The sequence below is a fragment of the Castor canadensis genome, chromosome 9 (genome assembly GCF_047511655.1).
Source record: "Castor canadensis chromosome 9, mCasCan1.hap1v2, whole genome shotgun sequence".
NCBI lineage: Eukaryota > Metazoa > Chordata > Mammalia > Rodentia > Castoridae > Castor > Castor canadensis.
The window spans coordinates 120,895,352-120,918,638 of NC_133394.1; the positions used below are offsets into that span (position 1 = coordinate 120,895,352).

Below are 23,287 nucleotides of genomic sequence, written 5' to 3' on the forward strand. Positions count from 1 at the left end.
GAAAATGGCCCTAGGGAACCCTATATTTACAGATGTGGAAACCAAGGGAGAGAATCAAAGGACTAGGGTGTGTTATAAGAAAAAATTACAACAAACCTACTTTTGTAGATCTTAATGTGCTTTATTTGTGATTCTAGAACTGGGCAACAGCTTGGAGGAAACACTGTTCAGAAAGTTCCACTCTACCACATGAGTAGTTTTTATTTATAATCAGAAAAGGGAGTGACACAGGAAGTGAGGTTCAAAGACAGCCTGACTGGTTACAGCACATGTCTGTCTTATTTGAACTTTGAATAGTTGGCTGCTTGTGATTGGCTGAGACTCAGTTACATGCTACAAGCATAGGTTACAGTTTGTGGACACTGAATTACATTACAGTTCATTAAGTACAGAATAATGCTTAGGCCAAACTTAAGATATGTATTGTCCAGGAAGAAAATCAAAATGGAGTACCACTTGTTCAAAGCATTTAAAATGGAATCCAGAGGCTATCGTTGGGTCAGGTTTCAGGCAGGTCCATGTGCAACTGATCTTTAGATGTACCAAACAGCATTGTCCTGATGCACTGTGTGCTAACCTCCCATGACCTCTTGTATAACAGACCCTTCCCCCCAAACTGCCTAGACATGGAGGCTGCACGCAATCCTTTTCTTACCAGACCAATCATAATTGCCAACACCAATCATAATTCCTAACAATGTAACTACCAAGCCCGTTGTGGTTTTAAGTTTTAAATACAGCCATTTTTTCTTTGAGCCTCTAAACATAATTCAAGGTACTTGACTTTGTATCTTGCAGGTTGCAATCCTAATTAGCCCCAAATAAATGTGATTTTCTTTGCTTTTAACCTGGCTGATTTTATGCTTGGTTGACAGAAGCAACTTTAGGCCAAACTTATCAGATGACACCATGTTGGGAGTTTTCTACCTACTAAAGCATGTTTATACTTCAGGTCACCCTACATGGACTATGATTTCAAAGTCAAGATAAGTCCTGCTCCTTCTCAAATCCATGAATCCCTCACACCTCTGAACCACTACCTGAAATTTCTTTAGCCAAAGACAGTATTTGATTAGTAATCAGATGTTAAAAACCTGAGAAAAAGAAACTTCTTCCAGAGGAAACCCATTAAAGTGAACTCGTTAGGTTTTCAATTGTGTGTGTGTGTGTGTGTGTGTGTGTGTGTGTGTACGCACAGGGAAGAAAGTGCAAATAAAGAGATACTGTGATGTTGTTCCATAGTAAAATACATATTTGGTCCTCCTCTGTCTTTTGTGTGCTAATAAGATGACTGACAGCTGGGGGCTCCTGGATAGACTACAGATGGGGACTGTTTGCAGGGTTAATTAACTCTGGGATGAGTTAGCTCTCTTGGCCCCACCCTGGACCACTGGGGATAAGAGAAAGGCTGAAAGATGGATTGCTCACCAACGGCCAAAGATTTAGTCAATCATGCCTCCACAGACCCTCAAAACACAGGGTTCTGAGAGTTCCTAAGTTGCTGAAATACAGAGGTGCTGGGAGGGTAACAGGCCCAAGAAGGGCAAGGAAGCTTCTCTCCCTTTCCCCCATACCTTACTCTATGCAGCAGTTCCACCTGGCTGTTTCTGAGTTATAACCTTCATAATCAGTGGGCAATAGTAAGTTAAAGTGCTTTCCTGAGTTCTGCAAGCCACTCCAGCAAATAATCAAACCCAAGGAGGAGGTATGGGAAACCTCCAAATTTTAGCCAATAAACCCAAGGCACAAGTAATAACCTGGACTTGCATTTAAATAGGAGGCAGTCATGGGACTGAGCCCATAACCCGTGGAATCTGGTGCTATGTCCATATAGCTAAGGTCAAATTGAGTAAAATTGTAGTACATCCAGTCTGAGTCTGCCAAGAAGTGGGAAGTTAGCAGGGTGCAGGTGGACCACACCTGTAATCCTAGCTACTTGGGAGGCTGAGATCAAGAAGATCAGAGAGAGAGAGAGAGAGAGAATCATGCTTCGAGGTCAGCCTGGGCAAACAGTTCATGAGACCTCATCTCCAAAATAAGCAGAACAAAATGGACTGGAGGTGTGGCTCAAGTGGTAGAGCACTTGCTTTGCAAGCACTAAAGGCCCAAGTTTGAACCCCAGTGGCACACACCCCTCCCAAAAACGAAGTAGAAAGTTGATGAGGATGGAAGGGGACACACATTTTAGTGACCACAAGTGTTACTGCTATGGTAGTAAAGAGAGAAAAAAGTTTGTTTTCCCTGGTCACCACTAAGGATGGAAAGATTGAAGCAGAACTGGGCTGAAGAGGACAAGAGACAATGATGCAATTCTGCCTCCTGCCTGGGTTATCTCACCAGGGAGGAATGAAGCTCCAACCTCTTCCGGACCACCTGGTGATCCCCTGAAAGCCCAGGACATGGAGCCCATCTCGGAACCCCCAACCCAGCAGCACAGAATCCACTTCAGACCTGTTCCCCAGCTGGCCCTTGTCATATCCCAGCCCTTTTCTTCCTCCTCTCTCCCTCCTCCCTCTCTCCTCTCCTTCCAAGCTCTTAAACAGACACCTGCCTTTAGGCAAACTCTCCCAAATGTATAGTATGAAGCTAAATAAAATCAAGCCTGTTTTCTAGCAGCTCTTTGATAATCCCTTCCTGATGTGCACAGCTCTATTTGAATCTCAACTCTTATTCACACACCACCTTTGCAATGTTTTCCCTATCTGTGAGAAACCAGTATTGTTTTCTTGAAATCAACTGATTCTTAAACTTGAACTCTGTTTAGGCTTCATCCTAAACAGATAAATCAGTAAAATCATGGATGTGGTGTACCTGTGGTATTTTTTCTTATCACACATTAACTATATTAAATATGTTTATAAAACACCTAATATTTTAAAATCAATATATTAAAGGGAAACTAGTTGTTAGTACACTAAAATTGCCCCATTTACCACAAATGGTACATATACCACACTTTGAGAAATGCTGCTTAAAGACGTAGTTTAGGTATGTTAGGCACAGTTTTTGCTGACCCAAGGCTTTACATCTACTAAGAGATAAAGGGGAATGGATGGATGGTGAACAAGGCAGACTGTAATTAAACCCCAAAGCATGTAGCCAAGGCAGGACAGAAAAGAAGAGGTCAACGAACAGAGAAGCCAGTGGGAAAGGAGTGCTGACGAATGAGGAAGGACCAATCCACATTGAATATATGGATTTGGAGGTAAATCTTACAATCCTTCAAAAGCTCCCCCAACTGTAGTGTTCATGACAAGCTTCTCATTGTACCTGCTGCTGGTGATCAACCTCTGTCCATCCTTGTGGTCTTATCTCCCAGAATGTTCCTGGACAATCTCTTTTACAAAGGATTTGTTGTTTCTGAAATTCACCGTCTCACCTCCCTCCCCAGTACATCAGCTCATGCTGCTGCCTCTGCCCAGAAAGCTCTCCTTCACTTTTGTCCGTTGCCCGATTTCTATCCAGCCTTTTAAGCCCAGTTCAAGCATTCTCTCTTTCCTCGTGACTGCTCATTAGATTTCATAGCACCCCCGTGCAAATGAGGAAAAGCCATTCCTTCTGAGTAGACAGTGGTGAGCTAATAGTACTTTGTGTAGATGAAAATGCAGCCCTATGCCTGGGAGTTTGCAGCCCTGGGTCAGGGCCCATGGGCTGGATTTCTGCCCCAACTACCTCTATCCTGGCATCCTTGTCCTGTGCACATCCTGCACAACATAAATGGCAGGCCTGCCTTCTCCCCCGGACACAAAATCAGGCAGAGTTAGCCTCAATCCTTCACAGTATTTATTGATTTATTCAATTCCTCCCCAGTAGACAATCAACAATTTAAAGGTGGCAAAGACCTCATCTATCTCTGTATCATCAGCAACTAATGAAGCATATATAAACCAGAGCAGAATAAATACTTGCTGGGCAAATTATGATTGATCAATGAGTACATGTTGCAACGGCTCAGAAGGTACTAGTCACTGGGATTGCAGAAGCAGAATTAATTTCAAATTGGAATGACTTAACTGAGCACCTTTCCACATTGTCCAATACACAAATTATATTGTGTGGGCAGAAAATACCTCCAAGTGACCACAAAGTGCAATGAACAACAATGACAAATTTTAACCTGATCAGAAAAGTGACTTGCCATCCTCTATTCCAAAGATTAATTAAGGCAGGAACTATACTGGTCCCTTTCTGTGCTATGCTCCTAGAACCCAGTGCAGTACTTGTTCAACAAACAGTAATAGAACAAATAAGTTAAAGTATATGCTTCTTGCCTGGCTCATCGTATAGGATGGGTAGAAGGATCCAGGTTTAGCAGATCTAATACTGATTTACATAATGATTCAGATATGCTTTCTGGAAGAAGGTATTGTGTCCCATTATAGTTAGATATGCAATGTCCCCCACAGGCTCATGTGTTGAAGTGCTGGCCCCTAGTTAGAAGTGTTATTTTGGGAGGTTCTAGAAATTTTAGCAGGTGGGACTAGCTGGAGAAAGTAGGTCACTAAGGCATGCTGTTGGAGGTTATGCCTGGTCCATAGTTCTGTCCTTGTTCTCTGCTTCCTATCCACCATGAGGTGAGAAGCTCCTCTACCACACATTCCCACAGCCACGATGCTCTGCCAAGGGCATGGGACCAAGCAACCATGGACTGAACCCTCTGAAACCAGGAGCAAAATAAATCCTTCCTCTTCTAATGTGTTCTCTCAGGTCATTTGGTCACAGTGATGAGAAAACGAATAATCACTATAGCTGTTCACTTTGTCGTTTAGCCCCACTCTCCTGGTTATAGAAAAGAACCTTAAATGTACAAATGAAAGATGACATAACCTCCTTGAGCTTACAGCAGACCCTTTGGTCTACTCAGTCTCCTTTGAGTAAATACTTAATTCACAGGTCCAGTTTCCTCCTTGGGGCCGAGGGAAAGCTCATGGATGCTTATGATGGCCCAGTGCTGTCCCCAGAGTGTCTGCTGTCCCTGCTGTTGTGTGTCCAATCTACTCTTGTTCTTGTGGACTCAGCAAGGGTCTTCAACCTCACCTGACCTCTTAAGCATCACGAGGCCCCAACAGCTGCAGGCTAATCTGACCCCAGACTATTCCTCATCCCTCCACTCTGCCATCCAAAGTTTTACAGATATCCTGCACACATGCCTGGCTTTCCCAGGCCCATTGCCTTGAAACCTCACTCAGACATTTTCAATCTATCCTGAGTGGCTCATGGAGCGCCAGCTCCCTGCTAAGTACTGGGCTTCTCTACGAGGCTGACAAACAAGGAATAAGCCCTGCTAAAATAGGAGCCCACACCTACCTGGACTTTTTACCATTCCTTGTCCCTCTCCCTTCCTCACCTGGGGAGGGATGCCTATACCCTCACACTCAGTCTCTGGCTTTTTTACTTCTCCCATTCTTCTGCCTCCTGCTCCCTGAAAGATGGGAGAGACTTTCCTCATAGCATATCCTGAGTCTCTACCTTTGATTTGTAATCAGACTTCTTTCTGTTTAGATCACCAATTCAAAGGTATCCCCCTGCTCTTGATATGTAAAACAAACAAACAAAAAATCTCTGTTTTCTCTCTACAAACTCTGCCTTTCAAGACTCATGCTTCATTGTGGATTTTAATACCCTATTTTCAAATCGAAGCTGAATTCTTTCTGGAATCCTGGTAGGTTGTTTCCTGATGAATTATGGGGATGCCGCTGTTCAAAGGGACAAATATATTCACATGTTTCAACAAGTAGAATGTCTGTTTCATCAGCAAACTTGACTGTCCAAACCACAACACCTTCACTGTGTTTTCCTTTCTGCAATGCTTGCTGAGAGGGAAAGGGTTAGGGGATTCTAAATTCCTTTTCAGATATGTGTGGACCAAATCTAACTCCAGCCAGGCTCTGCTGGTGGGCATACATTCTCTAGAATATAGCCCATAGATACAGAGATTAGAGCCAAACTGTGGTAGATGCTTGTCCCACAAAGTCATGTAAAGTCAGGGCCAAGGTCAACATCATGGAGAGGGAAAGCTACTGGCAGTTTCCTGCCAACAGAAGGAGAGAGAACAGAATAGGCACAGAAAGAAGCAGAGCCCAAAGTCTTCATGGAAGGTCCCTGGAGGCCTGGCTGCTGTGTTTCTTGACTTTTGTTCTCAAAAGATGCTCCTGAATACTTTCTTTTCGTTTGTTTGGTTGACTGGTCTTTCTTTTTTAAGACAGGGCCTCACTATGTAGCCCAGGCTGGCCTCCAACTCTCAATCCTCCTGAGGGCTTGGATTACAAATGTGCACCACCATGCCTGGCCTGAATACTTTCAATAAGGCTGGCTGGATAAATTCATGTTCCTTACTAATGAATGATGACTGAATGGGACATTGGAAAAAAGATAGAAGTCAGGTCAGTACGTGGGTAGGTGAATGGGTAGGTGGGTGAGTGAGAGGTCGGGTGAGTGGATGGGTAGGTGAGTGGGTGGGTGAGTGGGTAGGTGAATGGAGAACAAGCTTCTGAAGGTGACACAGATCAGGGAGCCCTTTGCTTTACCAAAATTGTCATTTCCTAAGGCTTCCCTTGGAAGCTGTAGGGGCAGTACTCAAACACCCAAATTCAAGTAAACTGTTTTCCAGAAGCTCAATAAAGTTCACTATCAGCTAGGCACAGTGCTCACTCCAGCAATCTCAGTTACGCAGAAGGCAGAGATCCAGAGGATTAGTTTCAGGCTAGCTGGACAAAAAGTTAGCCAGACTTCCTCTCTATCAATAAGACAAGTGTGGTGGTGTATGCCTATGATCTCAGTGACTCAGGAGGACTTAGGTAGAAGGATCAAGGTCTGAGGCCAACCCTGGGCAAAAATACGAGATCCTACCTGAAAAATAATAAAAGGGGAAGTGGGGGAAGGACTAGATGCATGGCTCAAATGATAGTCACCTGCCTAGCAAACAGGAGACCCTGAGTTCACACGCCAGTACCACCCAAAAGAAAAACGAAAGTTCACTATGTTTTCATAAGGAATAAGCACCTGCCCTTCCTAATTCCAGAGGTAGATTGAAGTTCAGCTTCCCAAATACTACTAACCTGTTACAACCTGTTGATAGGACAAGTTCAGTCTACTACGTAGCATACTGAGGGAGAACTTGCAAAGGGTTAGCAGAAGGGGGAAGCATAAGGTAAAACTTTGAGTAAGGATCACATACAATAGTCCAGAATTGGTGGAACCAGCAAGGCAAGAATTCTGAGGCAAGAGATTGAAAGATTTAGGGCACACACTGTTGGTTAAAACTTTCCACTGAAGAGTAAGGAAGTTTTTGGAAGTTCCTATAATGAACAATCAATCCATTTGCCTGGACAGGAAAATTCTAGAAAAATTAAATCATGGCAGAATAATAGAATGATGTTAATGTAGACAGAAAGGTAAAAGTAAAAGGTAAAGTAAAAAGAAAAACTTTTGACAAACTAAATTTAACACAATTTGAGCAAAGAAGGAACAAACAAATGGGGTGAACCAGAGAGGTTGGGAAAGCTCCCCTCTGCCAAATGGGCAGGGAATATTTATAGACAGAAAAAACGTAAGTGAGTTATTGAACTGCTTGAGTAGTTATATAGATGGGCATTTGCCTTTTTGGTAATTGATAAGTTGGCAGCCTGTGATTGGTTGACATTCAGCTATTTGCTACAAACTACACTCTTAAGTTAGGCTTTAGCTACTTAGTGATCAAGGTACAGAGAGGTAGCCTTGGGGAACATTTAGATCATTTAATAGACTCTGTATCTTGCTTTTCAGGCTGTGTGAGAGTGGACAGTATGGTTTCTTGGGTAGATAAAAATACTTTTTGGGGCATGGAGTGGTGACACACAGCCTATAATCCCTGCTACATGGAAACTGCAGGTAAGAGTCTATGGCCTGCTCTGGGCAAAAAGTTTGAAACCAGATCTAAAAAATAACCTAAAGCAAAAATAGCTGGGGGGAGGGTGACTGAAGTGGCACAGCACTTGCCTACCAAGCATAAGTCTTAAGTTCAAACTCCAGCATTGCCAATAAATATATACTTTCAGAACCTTGTCCTAGACAGGTCTGAATATTGAGATCCACTGCCAGGCATCTTTTCAGCTTGTAAGGATAGTCGCTATGTCTACAAGGCTAACATAGATCAGAATGCTAAGACAGCCTAAGAAGGTACACCTCACCCAGTCTTCGAGTCAAGTAAGGCTTCTTGGCGGTAGAAGCATCTAAGCTGCGGCCCAATGGATGAAAACCATTAGCCAAGCAAAGGAGCATGTATGTGCACTGGGTTGTGCTCCAGAGAGGAGGGACAATGTGGATGTTGAGAGCGAGAACGAGAGAACAGTGCTCTGGAGATCTGCATGTTACTCAGGAGGAAGGGTTGAGGTTGTAGGACAGAGCTGACAAACCCTATAAATTGTGTGTGCTAAGGAGTTTGGACTTCTTTGTGAAGGCAATTCACAGAAGAGTTTTATGCAGAAATGAAAACTATGATCTGATGTATACCCCCTCCTCTTCCTGGGGATTAAACCCAGGGCCTCAAACATGCTAGGCAAGCACTGTACCACTTGAGCCACACCCACAGCCCTTTAGATTTTATTTCATTTTTGAGGTAGGGTCTGGATAACTTTTTGTTTAAGCTGGCATCAAGTTCACAATCCTCGTCTCTTCACTCCCCTAGTAACTGGGATTACAGATGTGCACCACCTGGCTTAATGTGCATTTATAAGGATCATCCTAGTTGCTGGAGAGTGGTCAGGCAGGGGCCTGACTTAGAGATAGGGAAAATGGTTACACCATTTGCAATGTTGAAGTCACACTGATTTATTTTTATATTTATTCTCCTCGCTTCAGAATCTGCAAATTCATAGAGCCACAGAACCTTTAACTCATGCAGTCTAGTACTTCCCTTGCAAACCCCACTACAGACCAACAGACTCAACCCTCTCACTGACCCTAGGTTTGGGGGATGAGTGGGGGTGCTGTCACTGGGGTAAGCCAGGAGGCAGAGCAGATCATGGGAAACAAAATTCTAGCCCAACCAGCCACCCAAGGTGGTGATTGACTTCCCTCTATACTGAGCTGATCCAAGTAAAACACTGGCCTTTCAAAACACAAAGAAATGTGCACCGAGAGTGTGCTCTAACGACTCCAGAGCCAATTATGGCCCATCTAATCTAACCAAGGCTGATTCCTCAGGTGGCCCAGCTAGAGGCCAAATGGCCATGCCTGAGGATTTCCACAGAGCTCAGCCAGAACATGAAGTTCCCAGTGTGTCCCTCGGGCCCACAGCTTAACTGCTGAGGAGTTAAGCAGTTGAATCTTTTCATTTCCCTTGCTCTCTTGATAATTGTAAATATGACACTGCAAACTCCCATAAAGGTGAGGGTTCACTATTCATTCACAAAAGAAACAAAAAGAAATCCTCCATATTTTATTTTCCCACATGTGCAAGATTCTCACTGATTCTGATCTGGGGGGAAAAAAACAGAGGTATTACTTGCTGATAAAAAAAAAATTACACATCTACATTCATCTATTCGTATCAATCGTGTTTTGCTCCTATGCAGTCTGTGCTGTTTTTGTGAGTCACCATGGAGAGTCAGCGTGTGCCCTCTAGAGGAATTTTGTCTCTATTGCGTCTACACCTAGCACATCACAGTTACTCTTGGGCTGAATTCTGGACAGCATCGATTTCTCAGGATTGTGTGCAAAGTTTAGGATCATTTTTAGCTTCTCTCTTCATGCACATGGTTTATAATTCAGATTCAAAGCTAGTGCTGCATATAAAACTAAGAGTGGGGCAGACTCAAGTTTAGTGAGCAGTATTAACCATTGAGAAGACTGGAATTCAACCAGGTAAAGGCTTCACAAGTTCTCTGTGTGGACTTCAGTTCCATTTTGGAAAGAACTAATACTGCCAGGGAAGTGAATTTATGAAGTTTCCACCAAACAGCCTCGTTGTCCTTATCCTGAGGTTGCACAGACCACAGCCTAGGACCCATTTGTACCACTCAGAGGACCCCAACAATCCACATGACCCTGGGCAAATCATGGAATTTCTTTCAATGAAAAGTAAGGGAATCTTGGAAATTTTATGTTTTAGTTGTTCAGGGAGGATGAATGAACCAGAAAACCTTGATATAAATGCCCTTTAAACTGGACATGTGGCTCAGTGATTGAGCGCTTCCCTAGCATGAGTGAGGCCCAGAGCACAGCAAATACATAAATGTCCTTTGAACTTTTCTTCAGGAATATGATACTGAAGATCAAGAACAACTGGTGTCAATATCTACTTTAAATAGGATAATTCACATAGCAAGCTCTATGCTTGCCTACCATGCCAAAGGAAGGGTCTGGGTTAGATCCCCAGCACAACATAAAAGGAAGACACTGTTCTGTATAGTGTGACTTGAAAGTGTGTTTTATCTTGAAGTCACTCATATCTTCATTTTAAAAACATATATTTTACTCCTTTTTGCAAAACACACAGAAAATATTTGAAGGGAGATCCCTGGTCACCTGCCTTAATAAAGTACTGAGTAAAATCTCATTGAATTGAATGGAAATGAATAGCGAGAATAAACCTTGATTTAAGTGGTCTGAATGGTGTGAATTTTTTAATTTATATAAAGCATCTAGATAATTCAGAGATAGCTTTTTCTTTGCATTTTGTTGAATACTGGATCTGACAATGTGGAGTCCTCCTGGTGGAGTGAAATGAGACAGTTTGGAGACAGTAAAACCTCGGTCCAATGTTGCTTGGGTACTGATCTCTGTCCACAGATGCAAAACCCAAACTTTGTACTTTCCCTAACTTCATGTCTGCAATGAGCTCCAATTCCACCAGAGGGCAGAAGCTGACCTGAGTCAATTACCTTTCTTCCTTGTTTCAGCAATTTGTCACCTAATGGCTACCGTGTGGGGGGTCACAGCACGGCACCCCTTGTGTCGTGTTGGTGGTTGGGTACAGTATAATGGACTCTGAGATCTCACTTCCACATCTGTCATCAGTCGTGTTGTCTACTTAGTCACTGCAGAATATCTTTCAGTTTCCTATGGCTCCTTCTGCCTGGTGCTCCTTTACTACGCTCTGTGTCTGTTCTGAGCTGCAACGCTGCTTTGGGCCCATCTGCCCAGACACTATAGCCACAATCATTAAGGTCTAGCCCCCATCTGGAAAGGGAGTCACAGATCTTTCTGCATGTGAACTCCTTAGTCTCAAAACTTGGGCTCTTCTTCTAGCCCATGTAGAAGGCAAGGCATAAGGGCCTCTCCCTTTCTAAGAGGCCTGCCGTATCTCCTCACTGCATTTTCTCCAAGTCTCTCCACCCTCGCCGGAAAATCTTCTAGTCTGAAAGGACTGGGACAAGGGGTTTGCCTTGCCCCAAATCATCAAGTTTTCCTACAGTCTAAGACTCCTCTACAGTTCCTGTGACAAGCCTTTCCTCGGGTTGTGGATCCATATGACGTCAAGGAAGCCAGATGCTGCCAGAATTGGGGGACCTGTCAAAAGTAACAGGAACACTAGGCAAGCTCCCAGTTCTCTCTGAGCTTCATGTCTTCATCTAGCAAAAAGGAAAATGGTGTCTACCACATAGGCTTGTGGAGAAGGGTAAACTTTAAACTTCTAGCTCAGTGTCTTATAGTCCCTGCTCAGTCTGTTAGTGCTTTTGGATAGCAAAATAAGTGGAGTACTGAGCTCCAAAGCAATTGCTCTCCAATAAAGAGAAAACAAACAAAAACATAAGAAAAAGTATATGGACATATGCTCCCTCACCCCCACCCTCATGGCCAGCAGTCTTGGGAAATGGAACAGGGAGAGAAAGAGGCACACAGTAGAGAAAAAATCAAGGTGTAGCTGAAGAACAAAGGTGCAGAGTAATCAATCCAGCCAAGAGTTCTTCCAACCACACACAGAGCATTTACCATTTCAAGAAGCCGATTCAGCATAAATCCATCCATCCAAATATTCAAGGGCAGCCCTGGGGACAGGGTTTAGAGGACAGATCACAGGCTTAGCAGCACCACATGCCGGGTTATCAAGCTTCACTTCTGCCACCTGCTGGGAGAAGTCCTAAGATGCAGCAACTCCTCTGATCCACTCTGGTCCAACCCACTACATGAAATCCTGCCATTCATTTCACCATTTCTGTACCCAAACTTGTCTCTTTTTAAAATGACACTTCTTTGACTTCGTACATATCTCACCCAGCCAATTAGAGGATAATTAAAGAATTTCCCAAAGCTCTGGTTCCTTGATGTCAGAAAGCCATTTGTTTTTCTCCAATGCATCTATTAATCTATTATTTCCACTCAGCACTCCTCTGCTCCAGACCCTCAAATTACTGATTTTTATGCTTCTTCCCTAGCACTTAACGCACTTCATAAATTTCACTCTAGAAGTTTAAGCATAAATCATGCTAAAAGCCCAAGTTGCTAAAGAAAACTAACAGCAAATCAAGCTCAGAATATCAAGCCACCAATATCCATTCAACATTCACATACTTCAAATGAAAGATACTTTTCCACCATTATTTAAATGTAATTTAAACTTTTCTTACAACTTTTCCTGACTTTATATCAAGCTCTGAACTTAAAAACAAAAAGGAGAATTCAAAATGTTTACTTGGTTTTTTGTTATTTTTTTCTTAGTTCTCAATACTGAATTTTTTGAGGTAATCACCTTTGTACAAAGATGTTCTTGAGAAACCATTATTCACTCCTGGTTCAGTTGAAAGGTTAAAAGTTCAAAGTATTCATGAAGGAATAATAATTTTATATACATCTCTAATACTCATTTAGGTTGATGTCAGTAGAATTTTAAGGTGACATTTGGCTGACAAAAGGTGAAGCTATTTTTTATCATCAGTGCCTTGGGCTAAGAGGGCAAACCCCTCACTGATACAAGGCTTTATCCTTGTTGTCCTGGTCAAATTCCATAGTGGTAATTTAGTCATATCTATTAAACATGGGCTTCAAGGTACTGCTCTGCATGGAGATATTTTTCTTTATTGGTAAATAAATATTTCACCCATAGATGCAGAACATTAAAATTAAAAATCAGTGACTGTTCTGTAGCTCCCTTTCAAAGGCAGTGAGTTTCTCTTAGACAACATAATAATAACAATAATCGGCACTTTTCATCCTCAAAGCAATTTTTGAACATTAACTAATCAATCTGTCCAACATCTGAGTGAGGTGGATGAATAAAGGATCATTATTTCCATCAGGGAGAGAGAAATGATGGGAGAAGTTGAGTGGCTGAGTCTCGGCTGAGGTCAGGACAATGCAGGACTGAAAGTCAGAGGACTCCACTTCAAGACTGCTCTACCTTTGGACATTAAGCAAGAAAATAGAGGCTGTGGAATCAGGAGGATATTGAAAAATTCCAAGTGAGACATTGGCCCTCCCTGTGGTGGAGATGGTAGCAGAAATTTAAAAGAGAAAGCTGAATACTTGGACTACTGTTATAATTTAGATACATTTTTTTCCTCCAAAACTCATGTTGAAATTTGATTGCCATTGTGACAGTGTTGGGGTAGGGGACCTCCAAGAGGGAATAGGTGGTTACAAGGGATTCATGCCATTCTTAAAGGACTGGATTAGTTACCATGAGAGCAGGTTGTTATAAATCAAGACCATCCCTCAAGTTTTCTGTCTTCCATATGCATCCACTTGCCCAGCAGCAAAAGCCAAGTAAATGGTGATGCCCATCCTCTAGAACCCTGAGCCAGCATGTATTTCTATTCTTTATAATCACCTGATCTCAAATGTTGTGTTACAGCAACAGAAAATGCACTAAGACAGGGACCATGAGACCCTAACTAGAAAGTAATCACTTAGTTAATTAACTCATGCACCAATTCCTTACTTAATTCTACACCTGGATGAAGAAATGTTGGCCAAACAATGGAATTATCTATTTATCATGTGTTGGGTATCTGCCAAGAACTATATTAGGTTTGGAAGATACTAAATGGAAAAGACACAGCCCCGATCTTGATATCCTAATCAAGATCAAAAGAGCTTCTCTTATCACAGAGATCATGAACTCTCAGCAGTTTTGCCTCTTGGCCCACCTCCAGTCCACCTCATTCTGTTATCTCTGGCCTATATTCTCCATCCTCAGATCTTTTTTCTGTTACATTGATGAAGTGTTTTTCTAAACTTCAATGTGATGCTTACATGTTCTTGCTCAAAGGCTTTCAGCTGTATATTCCAGAATAAAGTCCAAACAAGGCCCTTCCCACTTAGGCTGATGCCTCTTTCTCCACTCTCATCTTCCTTGCTCCTTGTACCTTGAAAATACAAAGTGACGGAGTATTTTGTTACTCTGACTTTGCACATGTTTTTCTGTCTGCCTGAAATGCCCTCCATGCCACACCTCTGTCTGCCTCTCTGGTGAATTATTATCCTGTAGCTCTCCCTGTTTCTTTTCCTTCTGGGCAGTTTTCTATGATGTTCCTAGGCAGCATTTACCAGGTTCCTTCAGGTAACATTACCTTAAACCTACCTCTTGAAAGCAGAGAGGTATCTTTCATTATCTCAGAAACCAACAGAACATTAGCTATCATGATTTGTAAAAATTTTCACCCAACAGTCTCTATCCCAGTGAGAAAAACCCATCATAACAAATTCGCATGTTTAGGTTATATGCAAATACAGGAAAGAGGGTACAGAGTGCCCTGCAGTCAAATGGCAGCTGTTCTCCCAAAAAGACACTATCTAGAGCTTCCTTTGTTCTGTATCATCCCTTTTCTTGTCAGATATCCCACAATATTAAGTGAAAATGCTGACCAAAAATTATCAGAGATGCAGGTGAATCCAAAACAGGTGGGAAAGTCCATACATTAGAAGTGACAAACTGTATTCAGAGAGGTAAACATAAAATGAACCCAAATTGGCTATGCATGCATCTCCAACAGGAAAAAAATTGAAAGTGTTGCTCATTCTAGAAAGCTTCATTAGACATGACATGATAGCTTCCAGATTAGAGAAATACAATGTACAGGTGATCGGCAGCTACAGTCAGAGTGGAATAAATTAAGGTCGTGCTCTTTATAGTAGAAGTAAAACATGATTCATTTCAATATTCTTCAATATCTTCATGTACTGTACAAAACCATAAGGAGTACATTAACTGCTAAAAATTTAGACAATTGGTGTTTAAAACATCTTAGATTAAACCAGAAATCTTTGGTGACTAGTTATATAGATGTTTAAAAGTCTTTTTGAGAATTGTGTCTTGTAATATTTGGTGGGATGGGAATAAATCTTTTTTTTAAATTTAAAACAATAAACTATAGGTTTCCCTATCTGAAAATATGCACTCCAACTATGGTGATTAATCTTGATCATCAAGTTGATTGGATTAAGAAAAACCTAGAAGATTAGTAAAGCACACCTTCAGGTGTATCTGTGACAGCACTTCCAGAGTCAATTAGATCATGAGGGCTCTGATTTAATGAATGGATTAATCCCTTGATGGTTTCATAATACGCTGGTATTATTGGAAAGTAGTGAAAAGTAAAAGGTGGGGACTCTACACTTGAGTATATCTTGCTCTAGCCCCTTCCTGTATTCCCTTTCTCCACTTCCTTGTTGCCATGATGTGAGTTGCTTTGCTCTACCATGCCCTCCCCACTATAGTTGATAGAACTCTCTCAAACCATGAACCAAAATTAATCTTTCTTCTTTTAAATTCTTAAGGCATTCTGTCACAACAACGCTAAAAGCTAACTAACACACTAACATACTTTTTCAAAGACTAGCTGTGGATGATAAGGATACTTACATTTGCTTGCTACATTTCCTTTCTCCCCTATAAGACTGTGAGTTCCCGAGCCAGGGACTTGGGTTTTGTCTATCTATGTATCTCTCCATGTAAACGCAGAGGCTGGCACTCTGCAAATGTATAATGGATGGATGAATGCTCCAATTGCAACATTATTAGGTATCTGTTTGCTTGGAATCTACCAAGGGACACTCAGTCTCCTGTACTTATGCACAGTCTGGAATATGACTGTGTTATCCTCTTTATGACATGACAGTGATGGAAAAAAGAAGGCTTTGAAGAACTATTGTGAGAGCACAGGATGTTACATAAGTACAAATGACTTAACAATTGCTATTTAAATAAAAATAGAAACAGAATTCTATGGGCCATCAGAGTCACTGTTTTTTTTTTTTTTTTTTTTTTTTTGAGACAGGGTCTTGCTATGTAGCCTAGGCTGGCCTTGAAATCACAATCTTCCTGCCTCAGCTTCCCACCTGCTGGGATTACAGGGATGAACTACCAAGCCTGGTACCATAATCTCTCTTGCCTCGGTTTTTGCATTTGATCCAGTTTAGATTGAAGCAGAAATTTTCAGAAGTGTATCCCTCTGCTCCCATTAGAAAAAAAAAATCAACATGGATCCTTTCCAACAGGCATCACCATTCAGAGAATACCTTTGTGCATTATCAGCTTCCCAACTGGGAATTGTGCTGTCATCTGCTCAAGATTGTCGCTGTAGCCACCTATAAGTTTTGAGCTCTGTTAATTATGCCTGTAAATCAGTATCCAAGCCATAGACAACACTGAATTCTTCATCAATTGAGATTTATAAAAATAACAAGATCCCCCAAGGGTTATCTGGGATAGAAAAAAAAAGTTATTCTGTACCCTTATTTACAAGTAACCCCTACCACTCTTACCACCTATTGTATAAGCTAAGAATCCAGACATCAGCTATAAGGAATCAATACTGTGCTCAAATTACCCCATCAATATGCACATTCATTTATTCCCATCAAGGTTATCTTGGCTCCTTCAGGGCAGATGCTCATTGTCTCTATTATAACCATGTTGTTTGGTTGGGTGAGATGTGTGGAAAGAAGAAGCCTCTCATTCAAGGACATCAGCTTGTGTCTGCAGCCCTGGGAATAAGGCTCACCTCGCTGGTTAGAGGGGTGGGAGTATGTGCCAGTATCTATATCTGCTAGTCTTGCTTACTCAGAAATTTTATACTGTGTCTGTTTAGGAGATTACTCTATGAATTCAGGAAATAGCCCTTCCAGTATTTTCCCAGATATACACTGAAGGTGGTAGAATATGCTACCCCAAAAATGCCCCTTTTTTATAAGGATTATTTTGAGCTAAATGCATTTTTTAAAAGCAACAAAAATACCAGAAGTAAAGTAACACTTTTATCATCAAGGATATGATGTTGAGACTGAAAAAATTCTGTACAAAGAGACATTGTTAAAAGAAATCTTATCTTCCTTGAGCCTCCATACATATTTTAGTTTCTTTTGCACAAATACCTCTGACAACCTAGTATAAAAATATTTAGGGGTTTGCCACTTCTTTGAGTCTTCATTTCTTTCCAAGGGTTTCCACATCATGTGAAACTTACATTAAATAAATTTGTATGTTTCCTCTTGTTGTCTTATGTTAGTTTAATTTTCAGGCCCAGCCAAAACAAAACAAAAACAAAAACAAACCCCAAGAAAGTAGAAGTAAATTTTTGCCTCTCAAACATCAAGATCACCAACCACACAGTTAAGGTCAAAGCATAACCATACTAACTATGTTGCATTAAAGAGCTTGGTACTTACATGAACCTAGTCAAATGGTCGATATATAAATAAAATATGCTTCAAGGAAAGAAAACCTGGGTTCAAAATGAACCTCTGCTTCTCACTAAATGTGAGTTACTTAATTTCTTTAACCCTCAAGTTCCTTACCTAGAAAATGGGGACAATAAAATCTGCCATACTAGGTTGTCATGAAGATTAAATAAAGGAAGTTTAACGAAGCACCTACCATAGTACCTGGCAGGTAGTTGGCCAGAATGACAAATAGTTTTTAACAAGAGTGGTAGCCTGGATCAATTATCCAGGCGGACAGAGTCCTGCATCAAGAAGAAACCTGAAAAAACATTTTATCACACACACACACACACACACACACACACACACACACACAATCACACACATATACAGAGAGAGAGAGAGAGAGAGAGAGAAGAAGAAGGAGAAGGAGAAGGAGAAGAGGAGGAGACCTGAAGCCTTTAAGTCTGCTGCAATAATGATATTCATGCTTGTAGGGAAATTTAAATTTTTCTCTTTTCCCCATAGGTTTGATCATTTTAGCGCATGAAATAATATGGCAATAAACAGATTAATAGGAGAAAAATATACAAATTTACTAGTATTCATAAACATAGGTATCATACACAAAGCATGAGACTCAAAGGCAGGCCAGATGGTTGAAGCTTAAATATCCTCTTCACAGGGAAGAGGAAAGTGGGAGAGACTGTAAGCAATTTTAGAGATAGCAAATAATTTTTAGGCAGAATAAAAGACTCAGGGGACAGACATTAACTTGTGAATGATTCTCTGGAATTTGAATAAATTGATGCCACAGTTTAAATATGGATAATGTCCCCCAAAGGCCCATGTGTTAAATGTTTGGGTTGTTGCTATTGGGAGGTAGTGGCCTAGGAACAGGTCGTTTAAGAGGTAGGGCCTAGTTGATCCTTATTTCACTGGGGACATACCCCAAAGGGGATTGTGGGACCCTGGCTTGTCCTTTTTTCTCTGCTTCCTGGTTCACAGTGCAAGCTGTTTGTTCTACCATTCATTCCATAATGTGCTACCTTTGCCAGAGGCCCAGAGAAAGAGGCTGCCCAATCTTGAACTGGAACCTCCAGAACCAAGAGCCAAAATAAACCTTTTCTTTTGATGGGCTAATTGCCTCAGGTATGTCATTAAGTAACTTGAAACTGAATAATTTAGACTGAGAGACAGAAAATATCTCATGATATCTTGTCAATCCAGATATGGTTACATTCCTGTCCTCTTCTGCCATAGATAATGAGATTATAGGGATGGGATAGAAGGCAATTGTGACCTCTTTGGTATGCCCAATCTTAAGGCAAATAAAGTATTCCAGACAGAGTCCTCCCTGAACTTGAGAGGGAAAAACAAGACAAGGTTAGCGCATCCTTGATTCTCAGGCAGCTTCTAAGGCCACTCGGCATGTCAAAGTGTCTACCTTTGAGGAACCCTTGTTTGAGCCATGTGTCTTTCAGAAAGTTTCTGTAAAAATCAAGCCACTTGCCCTGGCAAGAAACTTCCTGGCCTATTATCTCCAAATGGAGCAAAGTGTTATTACTATGAAGAGTAAAAGGTACTTTCACTTCTCAGTGTCCAGGCCTAGCTTGGGTGTGGATAGTCTAAGTTCTCAGCTACACATTAGAATAGCTGTAGGAAATTTAAACACCTGGTCTATATGCCAGACCAAAATATCTGGGAATGTGAGCTGGGAATCACAAAAATGTAAAGAAGTGCCTAGCTGATTCCAACAGGCAGCCAGGGTTGAGAGCCTCTGCTCCATGCCTCTGGTTTCTGAACATTAGTATGCACAAAGAATTACCTGAAGAGTCTGCTTCATGTCCATCAAAGCTACCTGAGGAAGCTACCTAAATCCAGGTAAGCAGAAGGACCTAGGGATCTTACTTTTAAATAAAAGCTCTTAGGGCAATTCTGAGCAGATCTCCCAGGAATCACATTTTGAGAAAAAGGGCTCAACATCATGCTGCTTAATAAGAGACACAAGTGCAAATGTCTTCACACAGAACTCATGAGGCCCATCATTTTATCCAGAAGTCTATATAGTAAGTCTGGCCTTGGAGACAATCAGAGGCCACCTATATGGTACAATTGTGTAGATGACAGGAAATCTCCATTATCCTGAAATTCCTAGCAATGCTGTTGGGGCCAGCTTGGTTATTTTCCTGGGATTTACTGTGTCTGGTATTCACCTTGGTTTCCCCATTCTGTAGAAGCAGGTTTCTGCTAGCTCTGAAAAGTTACAAGCCTCCAGCTAGCTCTGCAGTGTTTCCTGGAACTGTGACCACACTCTGTAGGGGTTTGGAGGACAAACTCTGTAAGTATTTAACCCAGCTCCTGACACAGATCGGGGCTCAGGGCTTTGAGAAATTATCTCCTGAGTCCACTAGCATAATAAACTCCTTGCTTCCTGTAAAAATGGTCTCAGTGACTTTGTTTCCCTTGCTGTTTCCTGCAACAATAGGAATTCCCCACAAATACCAACATTAGAAATGCATATATTTGGATCTTCAAAAGTCTAAAAATGTAACTATTTCTTGGAGGTAACATTCTAATTATCATGATGTATTATTAACAAATGCTTTAATGAGGTACTGGGAACAGGAACAAGGATGCATGTGGGAAAGGGGGACAGGACTGGGAAGAAGGGTGCCAGCCACTAGGAGGGATTGAAAGAGGGGTTTGCAGGCACTGTGGGAACACTCCATCACTTCAGGATTATCCTAAAACCAGCTCTGCTTTAAGGCTTTTGTTAATTACCTCACAACAGGGGAGGGCTTGACTATTTTTCTCTCTTCTCTCCTCCTTCTCTCAATCTTGATACTTTTCTTGCTCCTATGAAAATCAGAAGTTCCCTTGATCAAGGTTGGGATTCATGGATTTCATTTTCATAGACATGAATCAAGGTTTTGCAGTGAAAATTATATATAATGAAGGAATAAGTCTTTTACTGAAGGGCAATTTTTAATGTATCACAATCCTTTTTTAAACTGAATGTTTTTAAATTGTTGTTCTAGCAATGGAATGGAGCCTAAAGACATTGTAGCAGGCATGATTTTTTAGTTAATCAACTTTATTTTTAGAACAGCTCTAGGTTTACAGAAAAACTGAACATAAGAGTTTCCTGCCCCTCCAGAAACACATGCCCTCCCCCACTATTTATATTCTGCACCACTTTGGTGCATTTGTTACAACTGATGAATCAACATTGATGCATCACCCACAGCCCATTGTTTATACTGTTCTCTTGATGTTGCACATTCTGTGATTCTGGAGGAATGTGTGATAGGTGAGCATCACTGCAGAATTATACAGAACAGCTTCCCTGACCCAGAGATCCTCTGTGCCTGCACACACTGCCCCTTTAAGTAAGGAGTAGAGCTCCTTCAGAATTTGTTTCTTTGTTTCAAATAAGGCCCCCCAGGGAAACTTACAAGGAATCTGCCAAAATTGCCCAGTCATTCTGACCTATTCTTTTTAGGTGAGCTACCCATGAACTTTGCTCATTACAATACTAAGCTCTCTGACCTGAGGCTTCCAGTCTGCCATGTTTAAAAATAGGTGATTTATGATCTTGAGCTGAGCATGCTCAGGAATATGCCTGCCTCTGTATGTGGTAGCAAGTCTTTCCTTTATGAATATACGTTTCTACAATAAAAGCCCCTTTCTTTCTTTCTTTGCTTGGGGAGGTACAGCAAAGAGAATTACCCCAGTGCTCTCCTTCTTGCTGAAAGTAGTAAACCTTTCTGCACTCCTACTCCTGATTGTGCTTATTGGCTTTACACTCATCAAGGGGTGAACCATTGTATTAGGTTTCAGAATCATGTAGCACGTAACCCTTTCTGATTGTATTCTTTGACTTAGTAACATATAGTTGAGAGCTCATTTCCTTTTAGTGCTGAATAATATTCCTTTTCTGGATGTACCACAGTTTATTTACCAGTTCACCTAATAAATGAAAGATATCTCAGTTGTTTCCAAGTTTTGGCAATTACAAACAAAGCTGCTATAAACATTTATGTACAGGTATTAGTGTTAACATAATTTTGGGTAAATACCAAAGAGCATGATTGCTGGGAAAAGTGTGAGACCCTATCAGAAAATAACTAAAGTAAAAAGAGCTGGTGGAGTGGTTCAAGTGGTAGAGCACCTGCCTAGCAAGCAGGAGGCTCTGAGTTCAAACCCCCAATACCACTTAAATAAATAAATAAAAGCAGGCTGGCTAGTAAAGTGAATTAGTCTATTGGGCTAATTATAATTGTGAGGATATTAAGGTGTCCCCAGACCCATCTTCACTTTCTTTAAAGCATGGGAATCTCCAGTTATTCTAACACCATTTGTTGAAAAGACAATATTTTCATATTTATGAAGCCCTAGAGTTTACAATATATAGTATATTTCCAAATGATCCCAGTTCATTTTCAAGTAAGACTATACCACTTACCAAATGGTACAATTACTTTAAAATAACAAATTATTCCTAAATCATCCCACCCATCCCTTATATCATTGCCATCATTCATTTTACATATACATGGTTATACATTAGCAGATATTATACACACACATAATCTAATACATTGTTGCAATTTTTTGGCAGCACTGAGGTTTGAATGTAGGGCTTCACAATTGCTAGGCAGGCACTCTACCACTTGAGCTGTAGCAGGGAAGACAGCCAAAACACAAACAAACAAAGAAGTCTGTGTTCTGATAATGTAGCAGTGGGGAGGAGATGGCATAGCAGGAGATAAAACTTAAAAATCTAAATGTGAAGGTCACATACCACCGAAGGTAAGGTAGCCAATACAGTTACATGCAACCATGTATAGATTAAACCTTGCTTTTTGCTTCTGTAACCTATTTGTAAGGGTATATAAGATGAGACCCCTTTGTTCTCAGGGCTCAGCCTTTGGATGTGAATCCATTGAGCCACTGCTGGCAAACTAATAAATACTGCTTCCTGAAAAGCCTTGGTGTCCCATGTCTCTGTTTGAGATTCCTGTAACATTTATGGAGACTCAGAGGAGACAATGTTTTTGCCTCCTTGTCACTGGGGCTCAGCATCCCTGGCTCATCAGGAGAGCTTCTCACCAGGTGCCAGAAGACCTGTTGATCCAACAGAGGGACTTGCCTCTCCTGGCACACCGGAGAGCAAGTCTCAGTTGTACTAAGGAACCTGGAGAAGGCTCAGGAACCAATTGGGAGCCCTGCCCATCAGACTGGTAAGAATCCAGGTTTGAATAATAGGCCTGCCTTTGGGAGGGAGAAGCAGAGACTGGTCACCTCCCAGAGACCCCCTGAGTAACTCTGTCTGGGGTGAAACCAGGTCTCTCAGGTTTTCAGAGTGGGGTGAAAGTGTGTGAGATACTTCCAGGAATTAGGAAGGTTGAGCACTTACCAGGTTTTCTCACCAGGCAGATAGACCAGGAGAAGGAACAACACAAATAAAAAAGAAAGCACTTTGGGTAAAATGCAAGAAACCTCCAGTACTGGGGGTAGGGGAGTTGAGCTGTTCCTGGGAAATCGCCACAACTAAGGTTAAGGGATGGACAACAAAAATTCAGTTCCAAAGAGGGAGACTCAACAAGAGAACAGATGCATGATCCATCATTCCACCAAATAGCCCTCTGGTTATGGTTTAAAAAGGTTTTCCTGAGAGTATACTCTAATTGTGTGTGTGTGT

The 23,287-nt window shown here is 41.4% G+C and overlaps 1 long non-coding RNA gene across 6 annotated transcripts in view; it reads right to left on the bottom strand.

The window, feature by feature from the left end:
- LOC141410981 (uncharacterized) overlaps positions 1–23,287 on the bottom strand; it is a 178,806-nt gene that overhangs the window by 24,805 nt on the left and 130,714 nt on the right. Inside the window, exon 5 of one of the 6 annotated variants that reach the window (XR_012435816.1) lies at positions 20,365–20,439. The exons of the other annotated variants lie outside the window; for them this stretch is intronic. This is a non-coding gene — a long non-coding RNA (uncharacterized lncRNA). The remainder of the gene's footprint in view (positions 1–20,364; positions 20,440–23,287) is intronic. 6 annotated transcript variants of the gene reach the window in all.